Source organism: Lactuca saligna, chromosome 5 (genome assembly GCF_052625555.1).
Source record: "Lactuca saligna cultivar CGN05327 chromosome 5, ASM5262555v1, whole genome shotgun sequence".
Taxonomy (NCBI): Eukaryota; Viridiplantae; Streptophyta; class Magnoliopsida; order Asterales; family Asteraceae; genus Lactuca; species Lactuca saligna.
In genome coordinates, this window is record NC_136421.1 from 27663274 (window position 1) to 27675621 (window position 12348).

The window sequence follows — 12348 nt, forward strand, 5'->3', positions numbered from 1 at the left end:
TCAAACTACGCGATAGAAATCCATCTACGCGATCAGATTCAGCATATTCTTTCCTTAAGTTTCTTCACTTTTCTTTGATTCTTAAAACATTACCATGTGACACAGTCACATCATGTATCAGGAATCTCAGAATAGAAACTTAACAGAGTTAGATAGTGGACTTTACCTGAAATAGAGTCAAACTTATTGACTTTAACCTCCTTAGGTAAATTTGGCAGCTTCGCAACTAATGACCCTTCCTTTGGCAATATAAACATATGGACCCTTTGATAATGGTACACGGGACTATCACAAACTTAGCTTTTCTCTTTACCATTTGGTCAACCTAGTTGACTATGGTCAATCCCTTTTCTTGGGAAGAGAATGTCTTTTCTGTATTTCCAGTGTCACCATTGTCAATGTCCATAAAGTTTCAGGAAGTTGATCTTAACAAATAGATAAGATCATTAAGGGTCTTGTCGTAGTCTGTTTCATAGGTATTCCAAAAGAAGTCACTATGTGACTTAGAAAGTAGTTGAACCACCTACTTTCTCAAGACTTTGACACCCAACTCTCCCGGCTTGTCAATATGTGACTACATCTCCAAGATGTGATCACACCTAGACCTTGCCTTGCCAATAGGGTTTGAGTGACCTTAAACTTTTCAAGAACTTGTGGGATAGGGAGAATAATTGGAGGAGGAGAAAGAAGTATGATATCCATGGGACATCATCTTCATTAGGAAAGCTTTGTTTCAAGAGATTTGGGAAGATCATAAATGTCTAAACCAGACATGTTTTGGGAGATATTCAAGATAGTTGATTTAAAGTCCTTAATATGACACCCAATATGAAATATTAAGGCTAGGACCCAACAAACTATTTTATAACTTAGAAGAGGTATGTCGTAATCCAAGCTATAAAACAATTTGAAGGTAGGTGAATGACGATTCACGAATTTCCACCAAGATAAACGAAATGTATTATTAGGTTTTAATAGGTTTTTGAAACTCCTAGATCTTTTGAGATTCATTGAACTGTTCAATGGCATGTTTCAATCTCGAGTGTGCCCTTCAGGTTTTGTGACTGGGATGTCGAGGATCACAAAACAAGGTGTGAAGTAACCATGCAAATTACTTGGTACCCTTAATTGTTTACCCCTTAATCGATGTGCCGGTTAACCACACACGCTCCATCGATACTATGATAAATATTAAGTCACCCTTTATCTACCTTGTTAAGTCCAAGTTAGTGTGCCGGTTAACCACACACGCTCCACTAACGACTTAGACAAAGTGTAAAGTGTAATTTCATGGATTAGCACCTTATTCACATTTTCCTAAGTAACTAAGATTGGGAATTATTAAGAGTTTAGTTACTTAGTATTTATCATTAATACTTTTAATGAAGGGAGAATTATAGTCCTGTCAAACCCGTTCGGCTAACGACCCTCCACCGGTCAAGCAAGCGGTGGGTGAGAGTGGATACCCATTAAGTTGCCATTTTATAGGCAACAACCTTATACCCACCTTATAGACCGGCTTCGTGAATGAGGCGTACTAGCGGTAAGACCGACTTTACTCTTATACATATATATATATATTATTAACTTATAATATTGTAAAGTATAAGGGTTGAATTTTAACATTTAAAATTCTAAGGGCTAACTTGGAATTCAAGTATTCATAAGAGAAAACTTTTCGAATTCCAAAACTTGAGGGCATGTTTTGAAACTATTCAAAACTAATTAATTCCATAACTTATGTGTTTAAAGTAGTTTTAATCCAAAAACTCTTCAAGTTCCATAACTTATGGAAGACTTAAAACTAGTAAAAGAATTAATTTTTTCTTTTTTTTATAACTTATGGAATTAATTAAGGTTACATTTTTTATTATTATTATTTTTTTATTTAATGAAGAGACTGTTGGTCCTCCATAACTTGAGGAAAAATTATGGAGTCATAACTCCAATTAATTAGAACTAGACTCTTCATTTTTGTAACCTTTGCCAACTTTTATGAGTTTTATGAAACTTAAATGTGACTTTTCATATAACTTGAGGACAAGTTAAAAAACACATTTTAGAATCAACTCTTAGATTAATTTGGATTGAAAACAACTTTTTCACTCAACTTTTCTATTAATCTAAGCAACTCATAAGCACAAGATAATTCAAATCAAACTTTTTCATGTAATTAGTCTAACCTTTAAACTAATACAAAACATGAATCTATTGACAATTATCTTTGAAAATGGATTAGCATGAACATTACCACATTAAAAAACAAGTTTATAAGTTCAAAAACAACTTAGGGTAAAGTGCCTAGTCCATTTCTAGCCAAAAACCTCGAAGATATGCTGTCTGGGGTCCAACTCGTCGAGTGCATGAACATAACTTGGTGAGTTGGATGCATTTTACCTTGGACTCGTCGAGTCCCTTCATGGACTCGGCGAGTCTGCTGGGTAGACAGCAACAAAACTCGATTTTTCAACTTCTATTGCAAGTCTAACAAGAAAACAAGCCTAGGCTCTGATGCCACTGTTGGGTTATTAGCATTCTAACACTCCTAAGTGTACATGCAACCCTAAATAACTTGGATCTATGTTTTCTCTATTATACATGCAAATATGAACAATAATATGGGTATGGTTTAGAGGTGGTCGGGTGTTGGTAGGGTATGACCAATATTAGGTCATGTACGCGTGTTGGGTATAGGTTAGGACCAAAAGGGGTTGTAATATTGTTATGGGTTGCAGGTGGTTGGGTTTTGGCACGGGTTGGCCAATATTAGGTCATGAATGGGTGTTGGGAATGGGTTAGGACCAAAAAGGGTTACAATATGGGCATGGGTTGCAGGTGGTCGGGTGTTGGCACGGGTTGACCAATATTAGGTCATGTACGGGTGTAGGACAAGGGTTAAGTCCAAAAGGGGTTATAATATGGGTATGGGTTGCAGATGGTCAGGTGTTGGCGCGGGTTGACCAATATTAGGTCATGTACGGGTGTTGGGCATGGGTTAGGACCAAAAGCGGTTATAATATAGGTATGGGTTGCAAGTGGTTGGGTGTTAGCACGTGTTGACCAATATTAGGTAATGTACGGGTGTTGGGCAAGGCTTAGGACCAAAAGCGGTTATAATATGGGTATTGGTCACAAGTGGTCGGGTGTTGGCATGGGTTGACCAATATTAGGTTATGTACAGGTGTTGGGCATTGGTTTGGACCAAAAGGGGTTATAATATGTGTATGGGTTGCAGGTGTTCGGGTGTTGGCACAGTTTGACCAATATTAGGTAATGTCGGGTGTTGGGCATGGGTTTGGACCAAAAAGGGGTTATAAAATGGGTATGGGTTAGAGGTGGTCGGATGTTGGCAGGGGTTGACAATTATTAGGTCAAGTACCGGTGTTGGGCATAGGTTAGGACCAAAAGGGGTTATAATATGGGTATGGGTTGCAGGTGGTCGGGTGTTGGCACAGGTTGACCAATATTAGGTCATGTACATGTGTTGGGCATGGGATAGGACCAAAAGGTGTTATAATATGGGTATGGGTTGCAGGTGGTCGGGTAGTTGCACCAGTTGACTATTATTACGTCATGTACGGGTGTTGGGCATGGGTTAGGACCAAAAGGGGTTATAATATGGGTATGGGTTGCTGGTGGTCGGGTGTTGGTACGGGTTGACCAATATTAGGTCATTTATGGGTGTTGGGCATGGGTTTGGACCAAAAGGGGTTATAATATGGGTATGGGTTGGAGGTGGTCAGGTGTTGGTAGGGTATGACTAATATTAGGTCATGTATGGGTGTTGGGTATAGGTTAGGACCAAAAGGGGTTGTAATATTGTTATGGGTTGCAGGTGGTTAGGTTTTGGCACGGGTTGACGAATATTAGGTCATGAATGGGTGTTGGGAATGGGTTAGGACCAAAGGGTGTTACAATATGGGTATGGGTTGCAGGTGGTCATGTGTTGGCACGGGTTGATCAATATTAGGTCATATACGGGTGTTGGGCAACGGTTAAGTCCAAAAGGGGTTATAATATGGGTATGGGTTGTAGATGATCAGGTGTTGGTGCGGGTTGACCAACATTAGGTCATGTACGGGTGTTGGGCATGGGTTAGGATGAAAAGCGGTTATAATATACGTATGGGTTGCAAGTGGTTGGGTGTTAGCACGTGTTGACCAATATTAGGTCATGTACGGGTGTTGGGCAAGGGTTAGGACCAAAAGGGGTTATCATATGGGTATTGGTCGCAAGTGGTCGGGTGTTGGCATGGGTTGACCAATATTAGGTCATGTACAGGTGTTGGGCATGGGTTAGAACCAATAAGGGTTATAATATGGCTATGGGTTGAAGGTGGTTGGGTGTTGGCACGGGTTGACCAATATTAGGTCATGTACGAGTGTTGGGCATAGGGTAACACCAAAAGGGGTTATAATATAGGGTATGGGTTGCAGGTGGTCGGTTTTTTTCATGGGATGACCAATATTAGGTCATGTACAGGTGTTGGGCATGGGTTAGGACCAAAAGGGTTTATAATATGTGTATGGGTTGCAGGTGTTCAGGTGTTGGCACAGTTTGACCAATATTAGGTCATGTCCGGGTGTTGGGCATGGGTTTGGACCAAAAAGGGATTATAAAATGGGTATGGGTTGTAGGTGGTCGGATGTTGGCATGGGTTGAGAATTTGAGAATTATTATGTCATGTACCGGTGTTAGGCATAGGTTAGGAACAAAAGGGATTATAATATAGGTATGGGTTGCAGGTGGTCGGGTGTTGGCACGGGTTGACCAATATTAGGTCATGTACATGTGTTGGGCATGGGATAGGACCGAAAGGTGTTATAATATGGGTATGGGTTGCAGGTGGTCGGGTGGTTGCACCAGTTGACTATTATTACGTCATGTACGGGTGTTGGGCATGGGTTAGGACCAAAGGGGTTATAATATGGGTATGGGTTGCTGGTGGTCGGGTGATGGTACAGGTTGACCAATATTAGGTCATATATGGGTGTTGGGCATGGGTTTGGACCAAAAGGGGTTATAATATGGGTATGGGTTGGAGGTGGTCGGGTGTTGGCAGGGTATGACTAATATTAGGTCATGTATGGGTGTTGGGTATAGGTTAGGACCAAAAGGGGTTGTAATATTGTTATAGGTTGCAAGTGGTAGGGTTTTGGCACAGGTTGACCAATATTAGGTCATGAAGGGGGGGTAGGGAATGGGAATGGGTTAGGACCAAAAGTGGTAGGGTTTTGGCACGAGTTGACCAATATTGGGTCATATACCGGTGTTGGGCAAGGGTTAAGTCCAAAAGGGGTTATAATATGGGTATGGGTTGTAGATTGTCAGGTGTTGGTGCGGGTTGACCAATATTAGGTCATATACGGGTGTTGGGCATGGGTTAGGAAGAAAAGCGGTTAAAATATAGGAATGGGTTGCAAGTGGTTGGGTGTTAGCACGTGTTGACCTATATTAGGTCATGTACGGGTGTTGGGCAACGGTTAGGACCAAAAGGGGTTATAATATGGGTATTGGTCGCAAGTGGTCGGGTGTTGGCATGGGTTGACCAATATTAGGTCATGTACAGGTGTTGGGCATGGGTTAGAACCAATATGGGTTATAATATGGCTATGGGTTGAAGGTGGTCGGGTGTTGGCACGGGTTGACCAATATTAGGTCATGTACGAGTGTTGGGCATAGGGTAACACCAAAAGGGGTTATAATATGGGTGTAGGTTGCAGGTGGTTGGGTTTTTTCATGGGATGACCAATATTAGGTCATGTACAGGTGTTGGGCATGGGTTAGGACCAAAAGGGGTTATAATATGTGTATGGGTTGCAGGTGTTCGGGTGTTGACACAGTTTGACCAATATTAGTTCATGTCCGGGTGTTGGGCATGGGTTTGGACCAAAAAGGGGTTATAAAATGGGTATGGGTTGTAGGTGGTCGGATGTTGGCAGGGGTTGACAATTATTAGGTCATGTACCGGTGTTGGGCATAGGTTAGGACCAAAAGGGGTTATAATATGGGTATGGGTTGCAGGGGGTCGGGTGTTGGCATGGGTTGACCAATATTAGGTCATGTACATGTGTTGGGAATGGGATAGGACCGAAAGGTGTTATAATATGGTTGCACCAGTTGACCATTATTAGGTCATGTACGGGTGTTGGGCATGGTTTAGGACCAAAAGGGGTTCTAATATGGGTATGTGTTGTTGGTGGTCGGGTGTTGGTACAGGTTGACCAATATTAGGGCATATATGGGTGTTGGGATGGGTTTGGACCAAAAGGGGTTATAATATGGGTGTGGGTTAGAGGTGGTCGGGTGTTGGCAGGGTATGACCGATATTAGGTCATGTATGGGTGTTGGGTATAGGTTAGGACCAAAATGGGTTGTAATATTGTTATGGGTTGTAGGTGGTTGGGTTTTGGCACGGGTTGACCAATATTAGGTCATGAATGGGTGTTGAGAATGGGTTAGGACCAAAAGGGGTTATAATATGGGTATGGGTTGCAGGTGGTCGGGTGTTGGCACTGGTTGACCAATATTAGGTCATGTACGGGTGTTGGGCAAGGGTTAAGTCCAATAGGGGTTATAATATGGGTATGGGTTGCAAATGGTCAGGTGTCGGGGCGGGTTGACCAATATTAGGTCGTGTACGGGTGTTGGGCATGGGTTAGGACCAAAAGCGGTTATTGTTGGGTTTTGAGCATTCTAACACTCCTAAGTGTACATGCAACCCTAAATACCTTGGATCTATGTTTTCTCTATTATACATGCAAATAAGAACATCCAAGGTATTATCCTAATTTAGCATACAAAACAATGAGTGTAACAAGATAGAATACATTCCTCTTTGATGTAGAAAGTCTTCATGAAGCTTGAGTGCCTAGCCCCAATAGTGTGGAAGCCTTAAATGGAATCACAGTAATCAAAACACTTAGAATAACTTGTGAGAGTTCTACACTTCATGAAATCGGCTAGCCCTTTTCTTCACTTTCTAATGTGATTCTAGTGGCCGATTGTTGTCAAGAATAAGATCTTTATATATTGTTACAATTAGGGTAAATCCTTAATTGTCATGGCTTTCCATTTCCTTGGATCCATGGGTTCAAATACACCTTGGAGCATCCATGGACCATCCTATGGGTTTTAGCCCAACTTGATTATCCATGGAGCATTAGCCCACTATATAAGTATGGATGATTTACACAATCAACCCATACATTTAATTAGTCTTCTTTTGATCACTTAATTAATCCTAGATTAATTCTTGATCAATACTAATTAAATAATCTTATTATTCTTATTATTAATATACTAGAACTTACAATATATTAATAACCATAAATCTCTTATTTCTCTCATTATAGTCTATCCAAGTGTATGATGGTATGCAACCCGAATGGGCCATGCTGGGTCGGGTCAAGTCTTACCAATTATAGTTATGGACTTAGACATTAATCCAACAGTCTCCCACTTGGATAAGTCTAAAACTATTTATTGCGTATGACTTCAGGAACCAACTGGCAATCGTAGCTCTCAAAAGCTTATGTTGAACTCTGATCTTGTCAATGACTTGTCCATTAGATAAGGGATCATATAATCCTCTGTTCTCATGATATCAGCCGGAAAAATACATGGAACAACGTCGTACTTATTGTCCAGCAGTTTGTTTCCCGATTTTCGATTTGTTTAAAAAAGTACTTAATCGAACACATCAATTCCGTTCTGACCGGCCGGTACATAGGTCACAACAAAATCATCGAGGGGCCCAGATATCGCTTCTATTTCTAGAAGGAACAGATAAACTTCGACTCATATGCTTGTTCTACTACTTTTTGAATTGTACAGAAACGCACGTTTTATAACATCAAGTTACTGATGCGTTTACATGCAATCAATGCACAACCAACTCATAGGTAACAACTCATATCTCTAGGTTTGAAGATTTATATGATATTACCGTCTCACGATCACTCGAGATAAATTCCATGAAGTGATACAAGTGAGCGTGGGTTTATTCCAATATTCATAACTTATGAGCACTCATGAATGTTGTAGCAACCATTGCCATGACTAAACCCATTTAGCCATCTACAAACCCGATTCATGACAGTCTTGATTCATACCTACTTCCAACATATGAACGACTGTGGAGTGTTTAAATAACTTAGTCATTCAGAAAGAATAACTTAGCTATTTTGGAAGTCAAAACATGCAAAGTGAAACACAATAATAATCGAATCCAATATGGTCTCAGAACCTTTTTGAATATAAATAAAACCACCTTTTATTTATCACCATATTGATTACACATTATTCAATGTTTCAAATATCAACTTAAGACTTGAATAAAAAACAACACTCATCCCATGCTCCTGGCATGTACACTTTGTTTTTCTAAACAATAGTTATGCCATACTCCAAGTATGCACACTATATTTGTCTATGATCCTTACATTGTGATGTAGATCAATTGAACATGATTCCAATGATACTCATTTCACAATCCCAAATCCTTATTGTAAATGTGAGAATCCCCGATTCCTATCATTTACCAAAAAAAAAAACTGTTAGAATTTAAACTTTTATGCAATGTTCCTCTTGTAATGATTATTCACAAAGTCACCAAAACCTTGTCACTAGTCATTACAGAGTATTCCAAAGAAGGTCAACTTCTATGGAACGAAAGTCTCATATTCAAAGTATATTGCTTTGAACATCCTTCTTGCATTAAAGTTTTTCTAATCTTACATAGATTGAATAACTTCCACCTATGGAGACATTTCCGTAGTCCCATTTTGAATATCACTTCCGAACAAGAGTTGCCTCCTTATAGATTATGTCAATATCGTCCTTCCAGAATTATCACTATACTTCCAATTGTCCTTGAGAAACCAATCTTTGGTAAACCTTAGATTGTCCTCGACAATTGTTTAATCACTTTAGTCATATCCAGTTCTAGACTTTTCCCTTCTAAATGCCTTAAGCATTTGGAAAATTTAGAAAGGATGAATATTATAGCACGTGAAATCGATCCTATATTCGAAGCATATGGGACACGATTCATGATGTTTGACATATTTTTGCTACAATATTTAGAAATGCCTTTTGCTACAATATTTTTTATTTGCCATGTTTTTCAAAATTTAACTATGAAGAGGGATACCGTAATCATAATCGAATTTTGAAAATGCAATATATATAGAATTTCTTCAAGTTGAACCATTCCAACACAAAATTCATATATATTCTTGACTAAAGATGATTAAAATCTCAATCTAAGCTTTAGAATTGAAATGAAGTATAATTTTCTCTCCCTTAATTATAGCAAAACAACTTTTCAACCCCTGCAACTTCACGGATTGAAACTTTGTTTTCTATAATTAACATTGCTAGCTTGCAATACTAATCATAATAATCATGCTCCCACTAACATGATGATTATCAGCATAACACTTATGCTCCCACTAGCTTTGACAAATTTTCAGAAATCTGCTGGATGTCTGAAATTTAGATTCATACATCCTTTCTTAGATAGCTCACATGCGTGTCTAAACAATTTTCAGAACTATGAAAAGGGATGTCGTAATCATAGTCTCAATTGCTTAGGCATTTGCCATTTCTCACAAGTCCATGTTAGTGTGCCGGTTAACCACACGCGCTCCACTAACAACTTTTGAAAATGCAAATAACACAATTGTTATCTACGTAAAATCTACTTAGTGAAAGCGTTTCCTCACCATCATTTACATGAATCGGAGAGGAACCTTGTGACACTTAGATTTAATAGTGTATGAGTTCCTACCCATGCGAATTTGTCAAAACCATAATCACAAGATAAGGTTAGTGATAAATTCAGCCTTACATGGATTAAACTTGTTCAATCTTACTTTCTTGTCACCTTGGTAGCACAAGGCCCACCAGTGCTTCCAAGTTGAACTCTGATAACTCACATGCAAATCCAACTTATTTGATGTAGGTACATAAATGAGAATTATGTCAACATGATAGGTTGCAAACCTTAAGTCGTGTGCTAGTGATAAATTGCAGGTTTCACTCTTGATTAAATCTTGAAACTCTTTCAGGATCTTTAAGGCTCCCACTGTCCCCTTGACATATAAGTTTCCCCAGTCAAGAACCATTCCTTGACAAAAAAAATATTCAAGGGATAGTGCGGATTCTTATCAACACTAACACTTCACACAATTGGTCTTAGTTGGTCTTTGTCTCATCCAAGACATCACAACTTACCAATCTCAAATGTACAAGAGTAGAAGCATTTCACACTACATTTGATAAGCGTTTTAAACCTTACTTTATGTCACTCAATGTTACAATCTTGGAGTATGACTCTAAGAATTGTTTTGGAACGAAGTATGACTCATCTTCTTGATCTTAACCAATCCAACAATTCATGACCATTCTTCTTAGCCATAACAATGCACTAAGACGTCCTTAGAGTATGAATTTGTGATATGGTTTCTAAATCATTAAGATGATCATAAAACTGATACTAAAGTACTCTCCCATCTTTTCAGATTTGAGAAACGTTTATCCTTCTGCCTAATTTGATTCGTCTTATTCGCTCTGCCATACATTGGAACCTTTTCAATGTTACAGAATTATACTTAACCTTATAAGTATAATCATATTTACTAATCTTTAGTAAATCATGACAAATCAATCTTTGTGGTGGACCTTGACCAGTGCACACCCAGTGTACCTAATTCCTTAGTCCTTCAATTGACTCACATATACATGTGATCAAAGAATTAGTCTTAATTTTTCAAAGATGAAAAATTCTCATTCATCATACAATACAACTTGTATGATTCCAAATTTCTGTCCAATTGAAACTTGGGTGATGAAAAAACTTTCTTCATTTGGTAAATTCAGACACTACCACAAATGAAAGAATCAAATCCACTTTCCAATACTGCTATTACTGGAAACATATATGCAACAATTTTCCACAGATGCCATTGTAAGGATATTTTTTAAAATAAATAAAATTAAAACCCTTTTTTTCTTTTATTTTAAAAACTTTGCGGAAAAAATTATCCTTACAATCCACATGAAAACCTTGTTGTTATCTATTCACAAGCAATATATTATAACTCCTAAGATGTAGCTCAAGAATCCGATCTTCAAACTACGCGATAGAAATCCATCTACGCGATCAGATTCAACGTATTCTTTCTTTAAGTTTCTTTACCTTTTCTTTGATTCTTAAAACATCACCATGTGACCCAGTGACATCATGTATCAAGAATCTCAAAATAGAAACTTAGCAGAGTTAGATAGTGGACTTTACCTGAAGTAGAGTCAAACTTATCGACTTTAACATCCTTAGGTAAATTATGGTAGCTTTGCAACCAATGCCCCTTTCTTTGGCAATATAAACATATGGACCCTTTGATAATGGTACACGGGACTATCACAGAATTAGTTTTTCTCTTTACCATTTGGTCAACCGAGTTGACTATGGCTGGTCCCTTTCCATTGGGAAGAGAATGCTTTTCTGGATTTCCTGTGTCACTATTGTCAATGTCCATCAAGTTTTGAGGAAGTTGATCTTAACAAATAGAAAAAATCATTAAGGGTCTTGTCATAGTCTTTTTCATAGGTGTTCCAAAAGAACTCACTATGTGACTTAGAAAGTGATTGAACCACCAACTTTCTCAAGACTTTGACACCCAACTCTCCCGGCTTGTCAATATGTGACTACATCTCCAAGATGTGACCACACCAAGACCTTTACTTGCCAATAGGGCTCGAGTGACCTTAAACTTTTCAAGAACTTGTGGGTGAGGGAGAATAATTGGAGGAGATAGAGGAAGTGAAGCATGATGTTGAGGAACATCATCTTCAAGAGATTTGGGAAGATCATAAATGTCTAAACCAGACATGTTTTGGGAGATATTCAAGATAGTTGATTTAAAGTCCTTAATATGACACCCAAATTGAAATATTAAGGCTAGGACCCAACACAATATTTTATAATTTGGAAGAGGGATGCCGTAATCCAATCTATAAAATATTTGAAGGTAGGTGAATGATGATTCACCAATTTCCACCAAGGTAAACGAAATGATTTATTAGGTTTTAATTGGATTTGAAATTCCTAGATCTTTTGAGATTCATTGAACTTTTCAATGGCATGTTTCAATCTCGAGTGTTCCCTCTCAAATTTTGTGACTGGGATGCCGAGGATCACAAAACAAGGTGTGAATAACCATACCAATTCACTTGGTACCCTTAATATTATCACCTAATCAATGTGCTGGTTAACCACACACGCTCCATTGATCTATGACAAACATTAAGTCACCCTTCGTGGTCCTTACTAGTCCAAGTTAG